Raw genomic sequence first — 13993 nt, forward strand, 5'->3', positions numbered from 1 at the left:
CCCCTCTCTTCCAAGTTACTTACCTCTACCTGTCTGCATCACGCAGCAAGTGGCAAACGCCTCATACACCTCTCCTAGTTTAGGTTGAGACACTTTAAACTAAACTGCCTAAACCTAAACTGGGTTTCACGAATGTTTGTTCACATACATAGTCACACTGTGGCAGAGGATATATAATTACAATCTCTCTGTATTCCTCTCTTTTTTAAAACTTTCACCTACAGAAACAACAATATGGGATAGGGAACTGGTGTATTATTAGGATTATTTGGCACTCTGATAATATAAATCAATCAATCAATGCACAGCCAAAAGGGAAAAATGTTTGGTACATGTTGTAAACCTGTGCAGTGGGGTACTTATATTATATTCAATTTACTGTGAAATCTATCATCTTATACTTAAGGAATATATCAAAGAATTACTTGTTCATGCAGAAATTCTTTGTTTAACCATTTGCTTGTAGTATTCCTTGGGAAGACAGCATCCTGGCTTTCAACCCCAGCGGGGTTGCGGGCACAGGGATCTGGATGTTCCCCACAGGGAAGATACTTCCCCCCTCTTGGTACTTTATAATAGAATTGGTTTGTATCTTATGATTAAAATACGTATAAAAATCCTATACCACTGGAATCTTGGTACTATCTCATTGATTAGTGCTGATGAAACAACAAAAATACTACAAAAATTATGAGATGCACAAAGTATATCATAGTACAGATTTTTTTAAAGTTCCTTTCACAAAAATATATATAGATCCAGAAATTCTGTACAGTATATGCAGGAATCCCTTCATCCATCATTTAAGTGGTGAATACAAGGAGGCAGCTATTAAACAATGTGTTAATGTTACCTAACAATTAAGGTCAGGGTGAAGAGTATTACATTGAAGCATGGGCTTGGACAGCAGTATCTGCTTGTTTTTTTCGGGGAAAAAAATGGTTCTAATGTTTTGCTTTTCTTGTTGCAGAACCAACACACATTCTAGTTTTAAGTTTCAATTCATGTCCTGCAGACAAGTTTCAGGTTTCATTTGTGACATGATAAAGAAAAGAGAAAATGTTTCCTATTTTGTAGTTCTGGGAAGAGGGATTTTAATATTATTTAAAAAACAAAAGATCTCAAACTATTAACATATTATCATTAACCAAAATGTAAGGTAGTACCTGCAATCCTACATGTGGGTTACCAGTGCAAAGCTCTGAAGTGCCATGCGGGTGAGAGGAGCATTTCCTCCCACGAGGCACATAAAAGCTGGCACCTGTAGCCTCCAACACATTCCCAGAAGCAGAGGGAACAGGAAACAAAACCTCCAATCTGTTCTGCAGGAAAGGCAGTCCCTGGTCTGGGTAAGAGTCAGGGAGTATTATCCTTTCCATTTACTTCCAATCCTAGACCAGGGGGACAAAATCAGGGGGGGCAAAGCCACTGGGGACTCCAGTCTAGGGAGTGGCGGGTGGGAGGGGGTCAGTAGGGGGTCATGGTTTCCCCAACCCAGTTCCTGGCCCCCAGACTTTAAACTCTGCCCCTGTTGCCAAGATGAGTGGTGGAGGCAACATCTAAAGTTCAGAGGCTGGTGGGCTGGGGGTTGTGAAGAGGTGCTGTAATTTCCCAGCCCTGAAGCTGTTTGTGCGGGGGGGGAGGTTTGGTCTGTGCTTGGCCAAAGTAGTAGAGTCCAGTGGAGTCACAGACTGTGTCTGGAGGGGAGGCAGGAGATGCAGCAATGCACACTGGGATGATGGAGGGCAGCATGGAGGCTTCTCTCTGAGAGGTGTCCATGTATTTGTTTCTCGGGTAGAGACTCTATTGGAGGCAACTTAACCATCAGCAGATGACATCAAAGTTTCTGTGGACCTGACATTTTTGTTCCAGTAAAAATTGTTTGAATGCTTGTACACTTAGGGCTTCTACCCACAGAGCTGTAGTTCTACCACCAGAAATATAACACACCCTCTGCTGCTAGCCATTGACTAGCATGATACAGATTAAAGAATTCAAGTATCATTAAGTGATGTCATCCTATCTAAAATCACTTTTACGCTTTTGATGTAGTTAAATATATCAGGCTGCCTTACTTTAAATTAGACATGTTTTATGTTGCATGGTTATTAAAATAAAAAACAAAACAGAACAGGCCCTTACTGAACCTTTACATCATTACACAGATTTATCAGGATGGCCATTTTGGAATCAGTTTTATGACATTTTAAATCTTGTCAACTACTCCTTATATCAAGGGTTTTTTCAGCACTTTAAAGGAGCAATTCTCAGTACCATTAATAACAGTTCTCTCTGTTTTAAAGCTAATTTGTGTTTACTTATGCCAATAAAAGTGAATAGGCTTCAAAAAGAATTTTTTTATGTCACATAGTACATACTCATCTGCTCCCAATTGCTATATGTTTAAATTATGTTTTCTTACTCAGAAATGTCTAGGGATTCTTGCCCCCGTCCCCAAAGAATGGAAGAAATGAAATGCAAGAGGTCAAGGTTTAAACACCAGTTTAAACGCCATGATTTTTTATAATAGAATTGGTTTGTATATTATTACTAAAATATATATAAAAATCCTATACCACTGGAATCTTGGTATTATCTTATTGATTAGTGTTGATGAAACAATAGAAATACTAAAAAAATTATGAGATGCACAAAGCATATCATAGTACAGATTTTTTTTAAGTTCCTTTCATAAAAATATATACTAATCCAGAAATTCTGTATAAAGTATGTACAGGAATCCCTTCATCCATCATTTAAGTGGTGTGAATAAAACAAGGCAGCTATTAAACAACATGTGTTAACCTTACCTAATAATTAAGGTCAGGGTGAAGAGTATTATATTGAAGCATGGGCTTGGACAGCAGTATCTGCTTGGTTTTTTTTTTAAAAAGGGTTCTAATGTTTTGCTTTTCTTGACTCAAAACCAAAACACATTCTAGTTTTAAGTTTCAATTCATGGTCTGCAGATAAGTTTCAAGTTTCATTTGTGACATGATAAAGAAAAAGAGAAAATGCTTCCTATTCTGTAGTTCTGGGAAGAAGGATTTAAATTTTACATAAAAAGCAATAGATCTCAAATTATTAACAACTAATTATCAACCAAAATGTATTATAAGAATGGTCAATAGAAGAGCGCTTCATATTGCCAAAATCCAGGCAGGACTATATGATAAGCCAACTCAAAACATTTAGAACATGTAAATATATAAACAATTTTCTTGATAAAAAGGCATTTTTGCTCCAGTTAATGTTCAGCAGGTCTTGAACAAAAACAGGAAAGCACAAAAGAATGTGTAATACATAGATTTTCAACATAGCCAAAATATATACATAATAGACTACTAAGCCAGCTCTTGTGAATAATGTCATAGGATTTTTAATAAATGCAGGTAGTCAGGACTTCAGTTTTATATTTCTGACAGAATAATAGCAAGCCTTACTGCCATTGTGTCCCTGTAAAAATGCCAGTTGGGGGTGGCAAGTGGTTTAGTACCCAGTCAAAGGGAAGTGTGTGACACAGTGAATCACCAACACCAATTTGTTTAGCACTAACAAATATTACAGACACTCTCATCCAAAGTGCAAGCCAGTCTCATTATGTCGTGAGAGATGACAGGATCAAAGCAGAAGCTGGTATGACTGCAGGCAGCGTAACATCTATTCTACAATAAATATCATTTATATTTTGTAAATAAACTAGAGATATTTGCAAAAATAAATTTGGTAGAAAGCTGTGTTACTTTAGGTCACTCTTCTTCATTTCATGAACTGGGGTACTTTGATATATTAATGCACAGTAATATACAACTACCTTTGCAAGTCTTTTTATTACATTTCTTCTTAGTCTTCTTGTTACATTTCTTCATCTCCACTAATGACATTGCTTAGCTTCCTTTAAGCAACATTATGATTGCTACTGAGCCTTTCTGCTGACAAATAAGCACATTGCCAATGTGCCAACTACTTATGGCAAGTTTGCAAATACTCGGTAACAGCCACATTTGTGGTCACATTAAACAGTCTTTTATATGCTTTGATAGATGAGATAGTAGACTTTCCTTAGATGTGAGAACAACTAACATCTGTATTGTGTAAGGAATCTTTGTGCCAAGTTTACTAGTCTCAGGTGGCCTAAATCAAAATTGTCCAAAGTAAACTCTGAGAAATATTAATCTCTCTTTCACACTCCCGCAAGCACCCCCTGCACGTGGAGTGAGATAAGAAGCTGCAGAATCATGACATTATATTTGCATGCCCTTTTGATGTTACCTGCCCTGTTGCCCAATATCTGTTGTAGAGATTTATCCCCATGTCCTATATTTCTATGATTATCCAATCTTATGAAACCTCCTCAATCTCTGAAAAAATGTTTTTTCCTAGGGAAGACTAGTTACAAGCACAGAGACTAGAAGATCACTGGCAGACTGGCAGCACTTCAGAGGAGGATAGTAGAGTTTTGGAGGATAATGCAGTTGTCACAAGGGCTAATATGGTTCTGGGCTGCATCAATAGGTCTGTTAGGTATAAGAGATGGGCATGCCACTCCATTTTGTGTTGTTTAGTTGTCATACAAATTATTGTACACAGTTCTGGGTTCCACATTTTAAAAGGGGGTTCCAAAGGTGGACAAAAAAATGACTAAGTGTTTGGAAGGCATATGGCAGCAGTCAAATATCTGAAGGCCTGCCACAAAGGGCAGTTTTTCTCCCTCACTTGTAGATGGTAGGACACACAGCAATGGCTTGAAATGGTAGCAGAGGAGGTTTAGACTGGCTATCGGGAAAAACTTCTCACTGTTAAAACAGTGAGGGAATGGAATAAACTGCCTAGGGAAGTTGTGGCATCGCCTTCATTACAGATGTTCAAGATGATGTAAATTAAGCATCATGATATAGGTGGCAATGAAGCTGAAGATTTTGACAGGGAGTGTGCTCCTGCTGGAACTAAAAAACTCTAGAGGTTCCTCGCTCAAGGGTCTTACTCTTCTGGTCAGACTCAGACTGCCACATGCTTCAGGGTCAGATGGGTTGCGAGGGTTTTGCCTTCCCCTGTAGGGTGGGTATTGTGCTCTTCCTCAGATCTCTTGAGCATATTTTAACAAGTGACTTATGATTAGTGGCAGGACATTAAAAGTGCCATTGTTCTGCTGTTTTGAAAGTTAGGGTGTTTTTGATATTTTGGGTACTGTGCATAGTGATTGTGTAAGATGGCTGTTTGCAAAGTTTTTAAGAAAAAAGCTTCCCCCCCTCTCCCCTCCCCCCAAAAAAAGAAAAAGAAAAAGGAAAAAGCATTTTAAGGGATGATCCTGTCTGAAGCAGGGGACTGGACTGAATGACCTTCTGAAGTCCTTTCCAGACTCACTTTTCTGTGATTCTTCCCAAAATCTGGAATTTTTCTTCAAATTACCCAGACATTAAGACTAGAATAGACATATTATTGGTCCAGTAGCAGCTTCTTTCTATATTCAGACATATTGTAATATTTGCAGGGCAAGGAACATTTTTTTTAAAATGTCTATAGAGTGCGATATGAAATGTTAGAACATGAATATCAGTAATAATGAATGTAGTCTACAGAGTTTTTTAACATGTTCCATGACTGCTTCATGCTTTATGTCAGTGGGTGCATCTACATGAGATACTTACTGCGCATTAACCTAATGACACTGCACAGTAGTATTGTGGTTATTAACTGTGCTAATAGCCTACTGCATAGTGTTATTAAGCTAATGCGCAGCAAGCATCACTAAAAACCATGCACTGGTGCTTCTATGCAGTAACTCTAGTTACTGCACATTCAGTTAGTACCTCTTATTAGAGGTACTAAACTAAATGTGCAGTAACTAAGGTGCAGTAATGAATGTGTAGACACACCCAGTGAGGCCTCTGCAAATTATAGGTCCTAGCATGCACATTCTTTCTTAGTCTATGGACACAGGCATATGTCTCATCTGCTGCATTTGACAAAATAACTTATGTCTTCTGAACTACTAGCAAGTTGACAGTTTGGCTGTTGCCTGGGTAAAATCTGTGCGCCTTTGTTGTAAGTCTTTTTCTATTTCAGTTATTTGAAAGTGCTGATAAGCTTACACTATAAAGCTAACTATTATCAGCACATTTCCTCTAAATTTATGACCCAAGCCTCATGAAAAGGATGAAAGGGGCAGAAGAAAGGGTAAGTAACCCCCAAAAATTCCAATATGATCTCATTTTATATTATTATTATAAAGTAAGTGGATGTGCTTTGAAAAGCTCTTACCAGCATCCAAAATGTACTACTGTCCTATATCTCTACAAGTTTTTGCAAAACATTCATGCCTTTTAGCCAGCATAATGTTAAAAATATAATGGTATTTATTACAGTTACCTTTGCAGGAGATAGTTACAATATATCATTGGATGATGAATCAAACACTAGTGAAACTCAAGCCAGCTGTCTTGTTCATTACTGTTAGTTACTTTCAATTTATTTTTTATGGAAAAAGTGTCTTTTTAATTTAAAAATAGAGGTTGTCGGTACAGGTGAAATTTAATACAATTAAAATTGATTAATAAATGCCCCAAGATTCTTTATTTGCTGAAAAATGAGTATAAGCTATTTTTTTTCTAAAATGATCAATAAGGTAATTTGATCACAGTCAGTTGTCTTGTTCTAAAATAATGTTTAATCTCCTTAACATGTTAAACATAATCTTGAAAAGAACAAAGCTGTTCTCATAATAATGGAGTACTAAAAGAGACTAAACAAATCCATCCAAACAATGGCCTAAGATTGTTTTTGATTATTGCTTTTAACAGAAACTTAATGACAAGGAATAGGAATACAGCCAAGGAGTGAAAAAGCCTATTTTTAGGTGTTTAGTCCCTTTGTGCAGGTAGCTAAGTTCCCACATAATCTTGGAAGCTAGCTACTTTGTGCAGGTATCCCTGGAGAATACTGATCAGAGTCACAGATGAGATGACAGGTTTTGCAAGTCTTAAACAACCTTGGAAAAAGTCAAAATTTCTTCATAGTTTATAGAATCATCATGTTTGTGAAAAATACTGAAGCTAAGTCAGACAGTTATCTGCAATATATAATAAGGGTATTTTACCAGTGAAAGATTAAAGTATATTTTAGAAATAAATGTATTCATTCCTAATCCTTTGTATAACATTTTTAGACTACTCTTTGTTTAATTCTTGGGTTGTGGTGCCAACTCATGTTTCGTAAAAGGTTTCAAAAGCTTATTATTAGCTTTGGACAGAAACTCCTTATAGATTTCTGAAAAGACCAAGGTCTAATAATTAAGAACATTTACTAAGTAACTTTTTACTAACTCTTTTTACTTTTTACTAACCATTCTTTTTACTAATTTTAGATTATTGGAGAAAACCTAGTCCTGTTTAACGTACAAAATCTGTTAGTAGCAGATATTTTTGTGAAAAATTCATTTATTTTTGGACAAGTGGCTACACCACAAAAAACACCATTACTAAATGGCACCTTTATAGATATTCTTTGCATAGAGGCCAAGGATACTTAATGAAGATAAAGACTAAACTACTCAGTCTTTGAGGTCAGTGTTCTGGGCACAGAATACCTCTGATATTCTCTATCTCTTCTTATAACGTACATACTCTTGTTCAAAAATGCCATATTCGTTTGCTATCATTGTTTTGTCCAATCAGTAAACTTGCCAATGCTATTTCAATACACTTACGAGCATAGATACTATGATGCTGGAAGCACTGATATACAGATATGTTTGATAAATAAAGTACATCAGCACTGTTTTTGCCAGAAGGAAGAGCATTTTGTTCCTTTCTATCCTAAAATGTTGTTCTATATTTTGGTCATTACAACCTTTACTAAAATACAAACCTCATAAATTTTCAGATATTTTAGGAAATACCTTGCTGCATGAAATATGGGACCTTCCATAAGCCATGTAGATAACAAATGGTGTAGTTCTGCTACAATACTATATTATCAGTGTATGAAAATGCCCATGATATACAACTATGATGAAAGCCTTAGAGACAATCTCGTGAACCTTAAAGATGAAGTCTAAGACAGGGCTGTCCAACTGGTAGCCGGGGTGTGGGGGAAGGGACGGGGATGCAGCCTGGAAGGGGTTAAATTGAGGCTTCAGGGCTTTGGCCTGGCTGCAATTCCTCCGATCACCCTGGCTGCAAGAGCAGCCGGAGACTATAGGCTCTCCTTCTCTCCTCTAGCTTCCATGTTCTGCACCCACCCCAGAATGCAGTGCAGTGTGGCATGGCATGGCATGAGGCCATCGGGGTAAGGCTGGGGTTGGGTGGTATGCAGCACAGCAATGTGGCTGGGGCACATGGACACACAGTGCAGTGGTGTGGGGAAGGGTGGAGGCATCCATGCAGGTTTATTGAAGCAGTGTGTGGGGGTGGAGGGGGGGCAGGCACACACTGCAGCAGGGTGGGAGCATCTATACAGTATGTAGCTAGGGGGCCATGACACTGCCTGGTGTGGCCTACAAGGCATTTGGCCCCTGCTAGTGTGGCCTGTCGGGTATGTGGCTCCTAGCCTCTTAGAAGCTGGACAACTGGCTCTAAGAGAAGTGAGATAAGTTTATTTCCTTCATGCTTCCACTAAGGATCAAAACTGAAGATCTTTTTCCTATTAGCTATGAGAATGATTTTAAACCTCAAAAATAAAACTTGCATCCTGGCAAATACAACACTGGTGGGTCTAGAAAGTAGATTCCATACTTTTCCTTTGAAAACTAATATTTGGAAGAGCTGAGAAGAATGACTGTTGTCAACTTTTCAGTTATTTTCAATGTGTGTTGATCTTCCCAGATCAGCTAAGAAGTTTCTTGAAAAAATAATGGAACTGGGCATTTACATTTATTAATGCCTTGGAATCTTGGAATAATAGCACTGAGAGAGACCTCAAGGATCATTGTGTTCAACCTCCTGAACAAATGTAGGAATGCTATTCCTAAACTACCCCTATCAAATGTTTATCCAGCCTCCTTTTGGAAAACTCTAATGAAGCAGATTCTACAACTTGTATGAGTTATCTATTCCCCTGCCTTACTGTTCTAAGAGTAAGCAAGGTTTTCCTGAGATCCAATCTAAATCTACTTTGCTACAAAGCCCTTTCTTTTGTGTCCAGACCTCTGTGGCAAGAGACAACAGTTATTTTCTTCCTTCTTTATGGAAGCCTTTCAAATATTTGAAAACTGCTATCATATTTCACCCCCTCCCTCCAACCTACTCTTCTCCAAGCTAAACAATCCTAGCTCTTTCTACCTTTCTTTATACAGCTTGCCTTCCAACCTCTGTATCACCTCTGGACCCGGTCCAGCTTCTCAACATGTTTCTTAAAATATGGAGTACAGAACCACACACAATAGCTCAGGCCTAACCACTGCAAAGTAGAGTGGTACTATCATAACCATTTCTTCAACCTAATGCTTCTGTTCATGAAGCCTAACATTACACTTGCTTTTTCTGCAACTGCTTCATGTTGCTGATTCATATTGAGTCTGCAATCTACCAAAATTCCTAGATCTTTCTCAGCAACTCTACTGCCCAATCAGTAATTTCCCATTCTGTATTTGTGTACTTGGTTATTTTTCCCTAGGTAGTACAGTCTAGGTTGCCTAGACTGAAATTCATTGTTATCCCCAACCCAGCTCGCCAGTCTATCAATGTCCTTTTGAATTATGCTCTTATCCGCCAAAATATTTACAGTCATTCCCATTTTAGTGTCAATTGGAAACTGGATTAGGAAGCTGTCTATTCTAGCATCCAAATAATTAATAAACATGTCTTTTCAACATATTAATTAATGATTTAGATACGGGTGTTAAATGTGTACTGGCAAAGTTTGCTGATGACACCAAATTATGTGGGAGTGCAGTCACACTGGATGATAGGCTGGGAATACAGGCTGATCTGGACAGGCTCACAAGGTGGGCAGATCAAAACCTGATGGTGCTTAACACCAAGAAATGTAAAGTGCTTCATCTGGGGAGAAATAATCAGCAGCTCATTTACAGGCTCAGCAGTGCTACACTTGCTAGCACCATAAATGAAAGAGACCTGGGGGTCGTGATCGATCATAGAACGAACATGGGCCATCAATGCAATGCTGTAGCTGGCAAAGCAATTAAGACACTGGCATGCATCTACCAATGCATCTCAAGCAAGACTAAGGATGTCATCCTCTCACTCTATTCGGCTTTGGTGAGGCCGCAGCTGGAGTACTGCTCCAGTTCTGGGTGCTGCACTTCAGGTAGGATGTGGAGAAGCTTGAGAGAGTCCGAAGGAGCACCACACACATGGTGGTGAGCAAGCAGGCCATATGAGGAGTGTGGCAGAGCACAGGGTGTGTCTGCCACTTTAAGGGCCTGGAACTGGCAGCCTCCAGGTGCCTGATTAGGGCAGCCATTTTGGAGACAAGGGCTGCCTAAATAAACAGGGCAGTTTGGCTGCTGGAGGCCAGGCAGCAACATTGCCTGGTTGGAGGGCTGCTGAGAATGACCCGGAGGTAAGGGGGAGCTGCAAGGGGTTGGTAAGGAGGCTCCTGGTCCTGGGCATGACCTGAAACTGTACCCTGCTGGGAGTGGGTGGTCTGGTGGGGCTCTCAGTGGCGTGGGAGCCCCCAGAAAATGCCAGGCCAGTTATCACCCTGGTGAAAGGCGGGTTGGGGTGCCTTAACCCCTAGCTCCCACCACCACCGGGTGGGTTACCCTTGTGTTTGTTGGGGGGGCCCAGAGGGCCAGTGTTGTGAGGGGCCCAGAGAGGGCAGACCCCGAGAGCATGATTGAGTACAGGGTGTGGTGCTGCGGTTGCCCCTAGGAGAAAGGGAGTAGTGGCATGGTGAGGCCTGAGGATGCGAGTGAGGTGCTAGAGAGACCTAGCCTGAAGGGTAGAGTACCCTTGACTGGCCCAAGCTGGGGCCAGGACTAGGAGAGTCAAAAGGGCCGGGGGCTCACTGCGAGGGAAGCCCAAGAGCCGGGGGCCTGGGGTCCTGACTGGCCTTGAGGTGGGCCAGGGCAAGAGGCCGAAGGTTCCGGGTGAACCACACCCGAGAGGGGAACACGGGTTCAGGGGGGGCTAGGTAGCCCGGATGATGGCGGAATGGCTGCCTGAGTGGAGAGGATCATAGAGAGGGGTCCTGTATGGATGATTGTGGGGCAGTGATGATGTGAACACCATGATGCCATCTGCGAGGCTTGGGCTGCGGTATTGGGGGAGGTCAGAGCTGCAGAGCGCCCCCTGGCATCGGGGCATTACAATGGGTAGCTTCCCGCTTAACTGACATCGGATTGAATCAATTATCATCAAAGGCGTGGCGGGCGAGATAGGCGGGCGGTTGCCCAGAGATGGGGACGGGCCACGAAGAGATCGGCCCTGAGTAGGCCCCCTGTCACGGTGACAGGGGGGCGGGCCGTGGAGATCGGCCCCGAGGAGGCCCCCTGTCACAAGGAGACACTGAGAGTCATGGGACTGTTCAGCCTGGAGAAGAGAAGACTTAGAAGGGATTTGGTGGCAGCCTATAAGTATATAAGGAGCGCATATCAGGCCTTGGGGGAGCTTGTATTCACCAAGGCATACGAGGGGAAGACGAGAAATAATAGTCATAAATTGCTAGAGGATTGCTTTAATTTGGATGTAAGGAAAAACTTCTTTACGGTACGAGTGTCCAGGGTTTGGAACATATTTCCCCCAGAGGTGGTAGAAGCACATACTCTGGCAATCTTCAAAAAACATCTGGGCACTCACCTTGCTAGGCTCATCTGACCCCAGAAGTCTTTCCTGTCTAAGCACTGGACCTGGTGATCTCATGAGGACCCTTCCAATCCCTAACATCTATGAATCTATGTAAAACAGCACTGGATCAAGGACAGACCCCTGTGGAACCTCATTTGAAACATCCTGCTATTCATCCATGTATTATTACACTTTGCTTGCAGTTGTTGTACCACTTAGGTACTCATATTATAGTAAGTTTATCCGGCCCACCTTTCTCCAGTTTCATTATGAGAATATCATGGGGGACTTTATCAAAAGTCCTGCCAAGCTCTTATGTCCATTATTCCCTTCATTCCCTCCATTTCATTCCTTTCATCCACTGAACTAGTTTGGCAAGGAAGGAGATCAAATTAGTCTAACATGATTTGTTCTTAACAAATCCATTCTGGCTGGTAGTGATAAGACTTTTCTCCTTAACACATTTATAAATTGACTTTTATAATTTGCTCCACTAACTTTCCAGGTACTGAAGTCAGGTTTACTGGTCTATAATTCCACAGACTAATAGCTACATTGGTCTTCTGCCATTGTTCTTCCATCTCTACCATATTAAAATAGCATTTTTTAAGCTTCCAGTTGTATACCCACTGGAAATTGCCAGACCTTCCAGACCCTTTTATCTTTCAGTCTGTCTACCCATGGTCCCTTACCTATTATTTCTCTGAGATGTTGAAGCCTTGCACTTTCCCATTCTTAGAATTATGGATTCTATCATAACATGATTGCTTCCTCCCAATTTTCCAACTACTTTTGAGTTCTCAACCAATCTTCCCCTATTGGTTAGAACAAGATACAAGATATATGATTACCTTGTCATATCCTTAATTTTCTGGAACAGAAAGCTGTCTTCTAAACATGTTTGGAACTTGTGGACATATTGCGTTTTGCAGATATTAGGAAAGTTAAAATCTCCCCCATTGTTAAATACCTGGCTTAAAAATCACTGTAAAAGATCTTTTCATGGTAATGCTTTTAGATTCAGACCATTTAATATGTGCATTGTTTAATGACCAAAAGTTCGTAATTGTCATTTGTCAAAGTCATAAACATATGATGAGAAAAAGGAAGGAACATAATGATGCTAGATTTATAAGTATTTACAATACATAAACTGCTTCTCATTGTATCAAATTATAGTACTGGAAGCGAGCAAATAACTCCCAATAACCTTCATGGAAAAGATCCCGACTGCAGAAGCTGCCCCCCATTCTGTGCCAGTAGGATGATCCAATTTTAGAGCATGTCTTATCATATTGTTTTCCCAAGTGATATGATAAAGTATAGGGGAGGGGTGGAGTAAAACTGGGGGCAAAGGAATCTATTAGAAAGACTGGAAGTGGAGATGAAAGAATGTTCTTGCAGAACCTGATCAGCAGATTATTCTTAGAGGTTTTGAATCATATGCACCTGAGTTTTAAGGATATAGCCTGCCCATACAAAAATAAAAACCAAACCAAACCCCAAACATTTAAAAACAATTGGTCCCTGGATCTACCTGCACTATTTTATAAAGCTTTTATCTTGTCCTCTGGTGTCTGACCCTGTGAAGAATTGAGAGCTTCCCACAAGATATTAAAACACCTTCAACTCCCACTGCAGTTGATGGGAGTAAAAAGCACTTAACCTTTCCTAAAGCTCAGGCTTTGAGTGAATGTGTATGGCAGGATTCTTTGCCGGTGATCCCAATCATCTCTCATGTTTTTGTTGAAGCAATGCTAATTTCTGCCTTCTAGGAATCTAGGCTGATATGCAAAAGGATTGAAGCACTACAGTGCTATAGCCAATTACAAATCTAAACTATAATATTCAATTTGGTATATAGCAAACCACAAGAGCAAAAGGTAGCTGTGACTGGGATGTTTAAACACTGGGACTAATTCTATATATAAAAGGAATCACAAGCAAACTAACCAGCAAGAAACTATTCTCAGTTTTAGTCATTCATATGTCTAAGACATACATTAATATCTTTGCATTAATAATAAAAGCAGACACATACTTATCATCAAATGGACATTCATTTTAAGACACACAGGGTGCATCTACACGTTGCCCTATGGTGACATTGTTACTGCACTGCACTTCAGTACTTCCAAAAGGAAGTTTACGTCCTTTTGGAAGTACTAAAGCATGGCACAGTAACTGCCTGTACTGCGGCATGCATGTTGTGCATGGTTATTTTTTGCCACTACTTTGCTGTAGTG

The 13993-nt window shown here is 40.2% G+C and overlaps 1 protein-coding gene across 4 annotated transcripts in view; it reads right to left on the bottom strand.

Annotated features, from left to right (window-relative positions):
- The window catches only part of DOK6 (docking protein 6), a 484934-nt gene that overhangs the window by 50610 nt on the left and 420331 nt on the right, over positions 1-13993 (bottom strand). The gene's annotated exons all lie outside the window — the stretch shown is intronic.

This window comes from Alligator sinensis, unplaced genomic scaffold, assembly GCF_000455745.1.
Source record: "Alligator sinensis unplaced genomic scaffold, ASM45574v1 scaffold1213_1, whole genome shotgun sequence".
NCBI classification, from domain to species: domain Eukaryota; kingdom Metazoa; phylum Chordata; order Crocodylia; family Alligatoridae; genus Alligator; species Alligator sinensis.